General features: G+C 32.3%; 1 long non-coding RNA gene across 2 annotated transcripts; it reads left to right on the forward strand.

Moving 5' to 3' along the window:
- The first annotated feature begins 309 nt into the window (after window positions 1-309).
- LOC132269104 (uncharacterized) lies at window positions 310-4,535 on the forward strand. 2 transcript variants are annotated; one of them, XR_009469419.1, is made up of 7 exons: window positions 310-625; window positions 1,875-1,940; window positions 2,203-2,262; window positions 2,499-2,651; window positions 2,758-3,030; window positions 3,137-3,909; window positions 3,992-4,535. It is a non-coding gene; the product is annotated as an uncharacterized LOC132269104 (long non-coding RNA). The 2 variants fall into 2 exon arrangements; XR_009469418.1 differs by having other exon boundaries at window positions 310-621.
- The last annotated feature ends 7,108 nt before the right edge of the window (window positions 4,536-11,643 follow it).

An 11,643-nucleotide genomic window follows, 5' to 3' on the forward strand; every position in this document is an offset into this window, starting at 1 on the left:
TCAGTGTAATTTTATAAAAGTATGAATGTGTGTTGGTGTGGAATACATGTCAAATTGGGGCTAATCTCTGTCAAAAAGAGAGGTAAGTGATATTTTTTGTCATTATTTTTTTAAAAAATAAAAATAAAAAGAACACTAAACCTGGTCAAACTATGCAGTGACCCATGTGATTTTCTGCAACACTTAACTTTTCAGTAAAACACTTTTTTTTAATTAACTTTTTCAGATAACTTTTCACTAACTTTTGACCCGCTGTAAAGACCCGCTGCAAAGTTGGTTCAATAATCAAGATAAATAAGTCCAGGGCCGGCGACTCTGAACTTACCCCCCCTCTCTCTCTCTCTCTCCCTCTCTCCCTCTGCAACTGCAAACTACAAAATCTACGAGAATCAGAAGTTCAAAACCCATATATTTCAGTTTATCTATCTGTCTGCAAGAATCAAAAGTTCAAAGGCCATTTCGGCATATCATTTCAGATTGTTCAAAAAATCAAAACCCATATCTTTCAGTTTCCATCGCCCGCTGTTCCAGTTCGGGTTCGCCGTTCGCAAGCTTCAGCCGCTGGCCCGCTGTCTCTCAACTCTCAAGCTTGCCCCCCTCTCCCACTGCAACTGCTAACTTGTATGTATGGGTTTTGTTTTAATTTTTTTTCTAAATCAACTAATCAAGGTCTGTAATTCTTGTTTTGCAAACTAATTCCTATTTTGTGAATTTTTTTATGATCTTTTTTAAATAATATATGTTTTTTACAATATAAAGTAACAATCATTGCATTGCATTTTGAGTTAATCGTTGCATTGCATTTTGAGTTAATCACCGTAATCTACATTTTATTTCAGCAAAACAAATATATATATTTTTTATTTCTATAACTTCTATTTCTGTTTTTTTTTGGTTGTCAATTATATCTACAAGAAAATTTGAATTGGGCATGAAAAAAGAAGGAAAAAAAAAAAAAAAAATCTGAATTGGATTGAATTGGATTAGAAATCTGCAGAGATTGAATCTGAAACAATTTTTATCAACATGCCAAGCTTTTTGAAGATGGAAATCTTTTCAGAACTAAAAAAAAAATCATAACAAGAACTTTGACAAGCAAAAGTACTTAATATAGATAAAGCTCTAAAGTTACTTCTTGAAAATTAAAATACTTACAAAAAGCATGCTTTTGAGTGAATTCCGTAGTGTTGGAAGGGGCTTGCCATGAACTATCTCACACTCTGCTTCCACGAGTAGATTCTCAAATAGGATTAGTAAATTGGTCAAAAGAAGAGATAGGGTACTGAGTGGTGAATTGTTCAGAAATAAATTGGTAGTTTTTTTTTTTTTTTATTAATTACCAAATAGGATTTTCTATGCCTTAATCAGTCAATTGTCTAAAGAAACATTGTTAGTTAACTAAAATTGAATTAAACAACAGTTGATTTTGGTTGATATATTTTGATTTAGCCCACCCCATTGAGAAATCCTGATGTTTTGTTTCACATAGAAATACAATCTATGTAATGCACGACGGATATATTCAATCTTTCTGCCATATTTTTATTTTCAAATTTTGGTTTTTGATTTTTGATTTTCTTTTGTTATTAGAATGCAGAATATCAGGATATTGATTTGTTAATTTTGAAGATTATTCCTAAACTGATGCATTGTATTTTGTTATTGGATTAATTTAACATAAGAGCTGAGTATAATATGTGCTAATCACACTTATCTGTAATCACACCTCTTTCTACAGATAGGTGTCCAATATTTTAACTGAAAGCGTAGTTGGGTTGGGTTGATACATGATACATATAGTACTGGTGTTTTAATTGTTATGAGTGAGATTGTGAAACCTCTTCCTCATAAATTGAGTGCTTTCTTATTTTTAGGGTTAGCGTCGGGCCTTAACATTTAGCAAGAACAAGGTTGAAGAAACATTCCTCTTCAGTTATCAGGTTACAAACTCTTACTTTTTTTTAAATTTTAATTAGCGTTTTTAGCTATTGGTTACTTTTATTTATTCATGTTTTAAATACTGATTTTTTGTTTTTGTTTTTGTTTCTACATACATATATATAATATTGTTATGATGTGATGCTCGAACAATTTATTAATGGGAATTAAAGACTTGGAAGTTTAGTTTTCAATTTCAGAATATATGTTTTACAAGTTTATTAACGCTTTTAAAACTTTTTCTCTTTTGTCTTAATAATGTAGGTCTCTTTTCTGAAAGAAGAGAGTTGATGGGAATGGGTGGAGTAGGCAAAAAAAAAAGAGGTATGTTTTTTTTGCCTAGCTAATTGAATTATATAAATCCTTTTACCGTTGAAGCAGTGATGTTGGTTTTAAAATGACCAATTATAATAGGAAGTCTCTTTTTAGTTTATCTTAATCAATTGTATATCTATGTAGGAGTCTGATAAAAAAGGAATTGTAGATTCCATTCTAGATTGCAGGAGTGTCAAAACTCCTTTTTTCTTGATACCTAAAGATGTCTATGTTGATGTCCACAGGAAAAATACGGTGGTAATGCATGAACATTTCGATGACCATTACATCGATTGGAAAAGGGTTGTGGATAACCAGATTACATTCCTCGATGCTCCCTTTCAACCAAACAAATTCGGTGACAAGCACTCGAACAGTTTTTGGCGGGAATCTATAAAGTAACAATCTTTCTTTGTTGTTGTTGTGTTTAAAAAAAATAAAAAATATAATTTTTTTTTTTTTTTCAATTCCAATCTAATTTTTTTTCAATTATCAATGTTGTAGGAATATTTTGAGGACAGTTGTCTACCTCCATGGTAATTTCAAAATACATGGTGGGCTCTCAGAGCCTTCTTCTTATGTACTAAAGGGAGGTAAGATGCATGTCATCCGAAACAAAGTGAACCAAGTTATGAGAAAGGCAACTTAAGAAGCTAAAGACACTGATCTAGATGAATTGAAAGAGATTTTAGATGGTGAGATTAAACAAATAAATTCTTCTGCTCCAATTGACGACTGGCAAAGGTTTATGGAATTCTTTCAGTTTCGTAAGGCGAAGTAAGTTATTTATTGTAGCATTTTTTTTCTAATTTATTCCTTTTTTTTTTCGTTTTTTTTTTTTTGCTATATCTGATTTTCGTTTTCATTTTATTTTATGCTATAGTGCGGACAATTTAAGCAAACATCCTGCTTTGATGGATGTTTGAGTACTATAATGCAATATGCCGATATCTAGATTATTGCAGTTGAACGCACAGAACTCACACATTAATTTGGCTATTGATTTGTTGCCCCATCCATGCAATAACAAAGATTGGGACACGGTGATTACCGAAAACCATTGGGAAGAAACAACAAAAAGAAAAGGACGAACTTGCATTGCGTTTCAAATTATAGAGAGTGCAATACTTGCGGCCTTACATGCCACCGTTGGGATTCCATTAGGGACAAATTGGAGGCCTGCCAATAGAGGCCCAACAAAGAGTCAAACGGGGATAACGACTACAGGGAGTCCAACACTTGAGGACTTACATGCGACCGTTGGGATTCCATCAGGGACAAATTGGATGCCTGCCAGTAGAGGTAAAGGCCAAATAGAGAATCGAACATGGACAACAGCCACAGGGAGTCCAATACTTGCAGCCTTACATAGGACCGTTGGGATTCCATCAGGGACAAATTGGACGCCAGCCTTCCGTGGGTGTCCAACAGGGACGCTAACTTTATCCGCAACAGCTGTTACAACCACAGGAGCAGCCACGGGAGGAACAACAGCTGTAACAGCCACAAGAGGGACAACAGCAGCAGCCACAATAGGGAGTCCAAGCCTATAAGGGGAATGTGTTATCGGACTTACTTAGGTTCATTCGAAACATGGTAGGTCACGCTGGGTTTCATGCATCAAAACTGTTTTCCCCGAACAAGAAGCTGAATAAGGTATGAATTTTAGTTTTTAATGATTTTTTATTTACTTTATAATGTCTAATTATTCATTATAAATTTTGTTTATCTTCCCTAGGACTGCCGGAGAGAATATGTGTCCAGAGAATTGGGGAAGTTTTATCCAGGTTTTATATCTTCGTTACATGTGGCGGTCACTAAAAAGTTTAGGAAAAATCTTCTTTGATAGCTCTATGTTTTCTTAGTGTGAAATTGGCTGTGTTTTCTTCAAGGGCTTGTTGTGGAGAATATAGATCAACTAGTTCAATGATTACTTCTGTGTTAGTTTTGCTTTTGTATGGGACTTCCTGTAAGCTCTTCATCCTGTTGATAGGTGTAGCTTCTTGTGTATCGAGGCATATGTTTATATTATTGCCCCTTCCGTTCTATAGCTTTTTATGTTGGTTCTTTTTATTTTAGTTTTGCTTTTGTAGGGGACTTACCTTTTTGGTCTGTAAGCTGTGCATCTTGTGTGTATCGAGGCAAGTGTTGTATATTATAACTTGATCAGTGATGTTCAATTGTGTCCAGAGAATTTGGGAAGTTTCATCCAGGTTTTTATTTTTTATTTTTTTTACAAGTGGTGGTCACTTAAAAGTTTATGAAAAGTCTTCTTTGATAGCTCTCTGTTTTCATCGTGTGAAATTGGTTGTGTTTTCTTCTAGTTAACAAGCGAAGAGGCATATAGAATTTGCTAATCTTAAACATAAGTTGTGGAGTTCTAATCACTTACCTATTTACAATGTGTATGAGAAAAATTATCAGACTTAATAAGAGGAACCATCATCTTATCTTGTGTCATACGAACGTAATAGTTTCACATTGCTTATGCTACAGTTTTACATTACTTTGTAATAGTTATGTTAGATCACATGCGGCTATAATTTTACATTTTTGATTCGTAAGAATGTATTGTGTTGTGTAAGCTATGTTTTGTGTAGCATAAATTGTACCAGAATCCTAAGTAAAGATGAACATGTAGATGGAATAGCAATAATTGATCCCTTATGCGCGCAAGCACATACAAATTTCTTTCGATTATTGAAATCCATTAAATTGATTGATTATTGAGCACAATTCAATATCATTTATAGCTTTCCTTTATTGGTTATTTAGATACATTTCTAATGTCAATCAATGTGATGGACTTTTCTTTAAGACTATTTTTGGGAACAAATAATTCAATCAAGTTTGCTAGATAGATTAATACTTTAGATATCAATCAATTGTTTCAATCTTACGAAGATTAAAAACAAAAATCAATCAAATTGAGATCAATGTTGAGGCAGTTAGTAAAGTAACATGCACTAAGCAATGAAGTGAACACACTTATGTCCCTGAGTGGAATATACCTAGAAAAAGAGAAATAATTATAGGCTGCTTTTTGGGTCCTTGCGGACCAAACATGTCAGGCTAGGTCCGAAGATTTAGGCCCATACCTGTTCCACGGTAAAGCCAGATGGACTGGGACAGACTGTGCCTCGAGCATTATATTTGGATCTTCTACAGGCCCGACCAGAAAATCCTTTTAACATTTTTAGACGTGTGCTATATTTGGATCCACTACAGAGGACATGAAATGGATCCCAAATAGGGATGGCAATGGGGCGGTTTCTCATTCCCTATCCCCATCCTTGTTTAAATTTGGCACCTCCAAAACCACCCCATAGCCAATTATTTTTTTACCCCCAATTCCCATAACCGCCCCCGCCCCATCCCCGCTTGCCCTGCCCCGTCCCATTTTAGAAGATAGGAATAAGTAGGGTTTATTTATAAATGTATATATAATATAATATATATATATGTGTGTGTGTGTGTGTGTGTGTGTGTGTGTTAAATCAGTAAGTACAATTACATGGCAGGGGCTAATAGGAGTAAATCCATATGGAATCAAGGTGGTTACGAGGCGAAGATACCCCTCCCTTGCCTCCGCCCCAAATTCGGCCGGTTTTTTTTCCCCAACCCCCATCCCCATCCTATTTAAATAAACAGTTCTCCAACCCCGCTTTAAACAGGGCGGGAGTAGGGCGATTCTCCACCGAGTTGGGGTAAATTGCCATCCCTAATCCCGATATACTACAATCCTAATGTATCCCACTATACTAGGATTTATTTGGATTATTCATGAATAATATTGATTGATTAAATATAGATTGCGTCTATAGATTACATAGAAGATTACTCAAAACTTGGAATGAAATATACTACAATCCTAGCAAATTAGGGGGAGAGGGACTCGGGCATGCCCGCTCAGAGAGCTCTATCAACTAGGTCACTGGTAATGTCAAATCTAAATAGACCCCCTTGGCCTTCAATTTAAATATATTCCCGCGTCCTTTATTTCTCGTTAATCCAAATCCCCATTCTAAAAAATTGTTGGGTATGTTAGCGTACGAGAATATAGTACTCCTCTAGTCTAATAGCGTGTGATTATTTTCTAAGGTTAAAATCATAACGCTCCCACTACTTTTAATTTTTGATCATAAAATCCCAACTTATTTCTGAAAACTTGTACACTTTTAAAAAGTGATCATATTGTCTCAATATCTGTATTCGATCCGTTAATCGGACTACGAAATGACAAATTTAACTTTATTATTTAATGTTAAATTGAAAATTAATTTTTTTTTTAAAAAAAATTACAAAATACCCCTTATTATTCTTCTTCACCCATCTCTTGAATATAATTTTTGTAACTTTAAAGGGTATTTTTATAATTTTTAATTTTTAATTTAACATTAAATAATAAGGTTAAATTTGTCATTTCATAACTTTCGGATATTTATATTAGGGTAATATAATCACTTTTAAAAAGTGTAAGAATTTTCTGAAGCAAGTTAAGATTTTTTTATCAAAATTTAAAAATAATAAGAGTTTTATGATTTTAACACTATTTTCTATCCATAAATATTTAAAATATCTAATGCAAGTCAAATGTTTTAACACAAGTCAAATATTTTCCGCCAAGTCAAATGCTTTAAAATATTTTAACAAGTCAAATGCTGAGTATTTACTTGGATGGGACTTTAACAGCCCGTACACACTCACTTAGAGCATTTCTATATTTTTGTGTAAATATAATGCGTCATAATAGATATACTTAACAATTTTGTATTACTTATTTTTAATTTTTGTGATTATTTTATATTTTTTATGTAAAAAAAAAAATTTCAATAACAACCAATCATGTATCATACTCAAGACTATACGGTAACTGTTACAAACCTACTTAATTCACTTCAAATCTCACGTCACAATCCTCCTCAATTAGGAAAAAAAAATAATAATTTCCTCCTATATTTCACTTTTCCATCCCACCAAACCTTTCCTGCTGCCACCAGAATTATAACTTAATAACAAATAATAAAATAATATTCAAATACGTAGAAACTACATAATCAAAGGTTTTATATCAATAATTATATAAAAACGTGATTAAAATATATATCTAATAGTTGGTTAGCTAGTACGTATTTATCTCATTAGAATAGAATGTAAAATGAAAAAAAAATCTAAAAAAAACGTAGCATCTACGGTGATGATTATAAAAAATAAGATAAAATGAAGGTGATGAATCAAACTATGTAGATTAAAAAATAAAATAAAAGATGGTCGAGCAGTTTTTATCTTGGTGTAAGTTGTGCGCGTAAAGGAATGAGAGAGAAGAAAGAGAACTGCGAGTGAAAAAAGGGAAGGAGAGAGAAAATATGCTTACGTAGCTGTGTAAAATACATAATATTTTTCAATATTAGATAATACTTAACTACTCACCCCTCGTGTGTTCCAATGACAATATACCATATCAGCTTTAATAACCAAATAATCCACGTTCTCTGTATTATCTCAGATCAACCATTGAATAACTTTTTTATTAAAGCTGATGTGGTATGTTGTTATTGGAACACCTGAGGGGTGAGTAAGGTGAAGCTACTCACCAGTGAATAGCTAAGTATTATTCTTACATATTAGTAATGTGCTGGAGATGAAAAAAAAATTACAAATAATATATGATAGTGTATATTTTAAATAAAAGAATTTTTTAACATACATTTGGAGACGCTATTATTTTTTCTTTTGTTGGTGTGATTTATCTTTTGATTGTCACCTGGGATGAATGGTACTCATGTGATTTAAATTAATTTACTAAGACTCTTGTGTTTAGTTGTATCCATGATTTGTCATTCGAATCGGAATTTGAATTCACTGGTTCTCTTATATCCCGATATACCGAAATTTGTATGAATTCACTCCAATTCAATTTTTTTGTTGAAGAACGGACCACCCATGAAAAGCACACTCCCAATAAACACCAACTAATAAGATTTTTTAGGGAAAATTAATTAATGGCCGAAAAGTAAGATCAATACAACAACCACCTACTTGGGTGGCATTTTCTACCGTCACCATTGACCTGAAAATTCAAGAAAAGGAAATCACAGTATGATGTACCAAAAGCGTCTATGAAAGTTTATTTATTTCAAAAAAACGGATGGAAAAATATGAAAATCGTACGTGAGTCTCTCTGTGCAAGTTGTTTGGAGTCTAATATCACATTTGCATTCTTAGGCCCTCTGGTATCATCCTTCTTTGCCAATTTTGTAAAACAATAAAGCTTTACGGGGTTCCTTCTATTCTTTATTAATCCAACATGGACTAATTTTACTACAAATCTATTGTTTCCAACCTTTCTTTATCACTTTATTGGTATTGTTTGTGACAGTTAGAAAACATGTTCAATGAGCAAGTCACAATAAAATTAGTTACATGATTCGGAGACTATATGATCGAAACATAAAGAATTTCTCTTATTGGAGGTTTTTTTTTTTTTTTTTTTTTTTTTAAAATTATTTTTTAGTGTTGACAAATAGGGATAACAATTTGTCCCGCATGGACGGGTACCCACCCCACTTTGCCCCGTTTCCTGTTTATAGTTAGTTTGGGGAACCGCTTAATTTATTTGGATAGAAATGATTTTTATAAATGAAAATTCTCAGCAGGTTCGGGACAGAGGTGGGGGGAGGTCACCTCGTCCCATTTAGGTAGGTAATTATTAAATTACTCTTATTTTATTAGTATATATAATTAACTCTAGAAATTTTAAATTATATTTACTCACTTTCACAATCATTTTAGAGAACGGTAGAACTCTATAAATTAAGATCGCTCATACCAATTAATTTCATATTAAATTATTGAATACAATTTTTTATGAATTTTTTCAATAATTATATAAATTGTATTTAAGAAAAAAAAAAAAAAAAAAAGAATAAAAATTATGGAACTAAACTGAGCGGGGCAAGTATTCACGGGGATAAAAAAACAAGTAAACGGGACGCGAATGAGTTCTTTTGGGTAGGGATAGGACGAAATTTTTTAAATAATTGCGAAAGGAAGATAGAAAACATCCGAAAAGGAAAGGGCATGTTACTTTCTGAGTAAAACAGAAACCCATGCACTCACCATTGACCGACTGTAAATTTTGTAAAGAATATGACTGGAGGGATAAATGATTAGAGAGCTGATGGATTCGAAGGACGGTCAACGTGGTAGTACAGTACATTAATAGTAGGGTAGGATTTACCACCAACAATAGATAAGTAGAGGAAGGGCACTTTAATAGTTTGGTTGACTTGTGATGAGTTGTTGGTATCATTAATTAGCCACTTTAGTTTGGTTTTGACACGGTACATATATCAGAGTTGAAAGTTTGAAACCGCCCATTTATGTATATTCACATGGCATACAGCAATGCTACTAACTTTACCCACACTTCCTTTGTCAAGCTCATAAATAAGCCCTCAACTGCTACCCGGGAAGTTTAAAAATTTGAGTGTGTCTGACATTAAGTTATATAAAGCCGGGCGAGAGCGGGAGTGTGAGAGTGATAAAATTAACATATAAACAGGAAGAATTTAAATGAAAGCATGCGTGGAGTGTGAGATTGAGAACGCGTTCGAAACATGAGAACGACATCTGTTGAAAAGGATTTTGTGACTTAGGTTTGACCTAATGTTTTTTTTTCCTAACATATTATTTAATTATTAGATGATTTTGGTCTATTTAATACGAGATAATTTAATTTATTTTAGATTTTTATTAATTTTTTTTTTTATAATATATTAACACACTCATTTTTTTTTTTTATAAGATATCATGTTATTAATATAGTCGGAGCAATAAAGTATTCTCATTGTTAGTATACCATTTAGGTGTCTGATTGCATTCTTGTCATAAGAATTCTTTTTTATAATCAAAATAAAATTGTTTCATGATAAATAAATAAATAATACATGTGAGATTATTTATGATTATCTGATGAGATTAGTTATATGAATGAAGAGCATAATCGAACTGGTGAATCAGCCGTTGGAGATTAAGGTGAAGACCATGCTTTGCCTACTTTAATTGTGGGATTCTCTTTGGACAACTGATTGTATGTGGAAAGAGTTCTGGAAAATACTTATAAAAAATTAAGGTCTCTTTTTGTTAGAATAATAAAAAAGAAAAGAAAAAAAGAAATAGTAGCTCTCTACATCTTATTTGGAAATGGACCTTGGAAATAAAAATAAAAAATAAAAATAAAAAAGTTGTGAATATGTGTATGAGATAAGCACCCCATTATTTTGCTTTCATTATTTCCCTTTCCATCAACTACCTCAAACCAAAGGCACTCAATGTGTGTTTTTGTGGGTGTCAATAAATCAATGTCTTAATCATTTTTTAAAAAAACTCATCACTATGAGGGATAGAGCTAGGATTTTTTCTTTTCTTCTATTTAATTTTTTTAATTATTTTAAAGTGGTGCCACAACTTGATAAACTGTTTTGATTTTTAATTTAACAAAAACAAAGTTTACCGCACTATATTTACATTGAAATTGAGGTGTTTAAGGAAAAACATTTTAAATTGCAATTAAAACAATTAGGTAATTTGGTTAATTGCTTCTACAAGGGGGAAAATGCAATATTTATTTATTTACATTTTTTTATTTTTTTATTATTATTATTATTTTTTTTTAGAGAAACTAACATATGTAGTATTTGAGATGAGGCACACCGACTTTTGTTCAGGGAACTATGAGGCTGTCAACTTTGGAAAAAAACTATGAGGCTGTCTGAAAGCGAATTAAGGAACTCGAAGCCAGAATATTTGCTTTCTCAAATTTAACACAAAGCAAACAATTCTCTATGTATATAATTATATATGTATGTATATGTATGTATATTCATTACTCGAAAAATGTGATCTCTTATAAAATTGTCATACAAGATAATATGTTATATTTGATTAAATGAATATATTAATGACACAAACATGTCTATAATTTTGGGCCGAATTAACATAATTAAATAATTAATACAACCCTTAATCTTACTTAGGCATACCGGATGTTTCTCATAATTAGTTTCGAAAACAGATTCATATATAGTTGTAAGAAATGAAGTTTATATATCAACACTCGCAAAACATTCCAAATTTCCAACCATATGCATGGTAAAAGCATGTCGTTGGTCAGATAATTATTAAAAACTCAGCTATTGAGAAATAATTACATGATTTTACGTAAGCAAATGTGTTAATTTTATTTCTTTATCTACGTGTCAATTAGTAATGGATCTGAACTAATGTTTTAAGTAGGAGTGACAATTCGTGTACATGGGTTAAAATCGCGTCATGTCAATGTAAGGGTACTCAAGGGCGAATCCAGGAATTGTTAATGGAGGGGCTAAT

Source organism: Cornus florida, unplaced genomic scaffold (assembly GCF_030987335.1).
Source record: "Cornus florida cultivar Cherokee Brave unplaced genomic scaffold, ASM3098733v1 CherokeeBrave_3.0.0_Hap2_Chr08, whole genome shotgun sequence".
Classification (NCBI taxonomy): Eukaryota; Viridiplantae; Streptophyta; class Magnoliopsida; order Cornales; family Cornaceae; genus Cornus; species Cornus florida.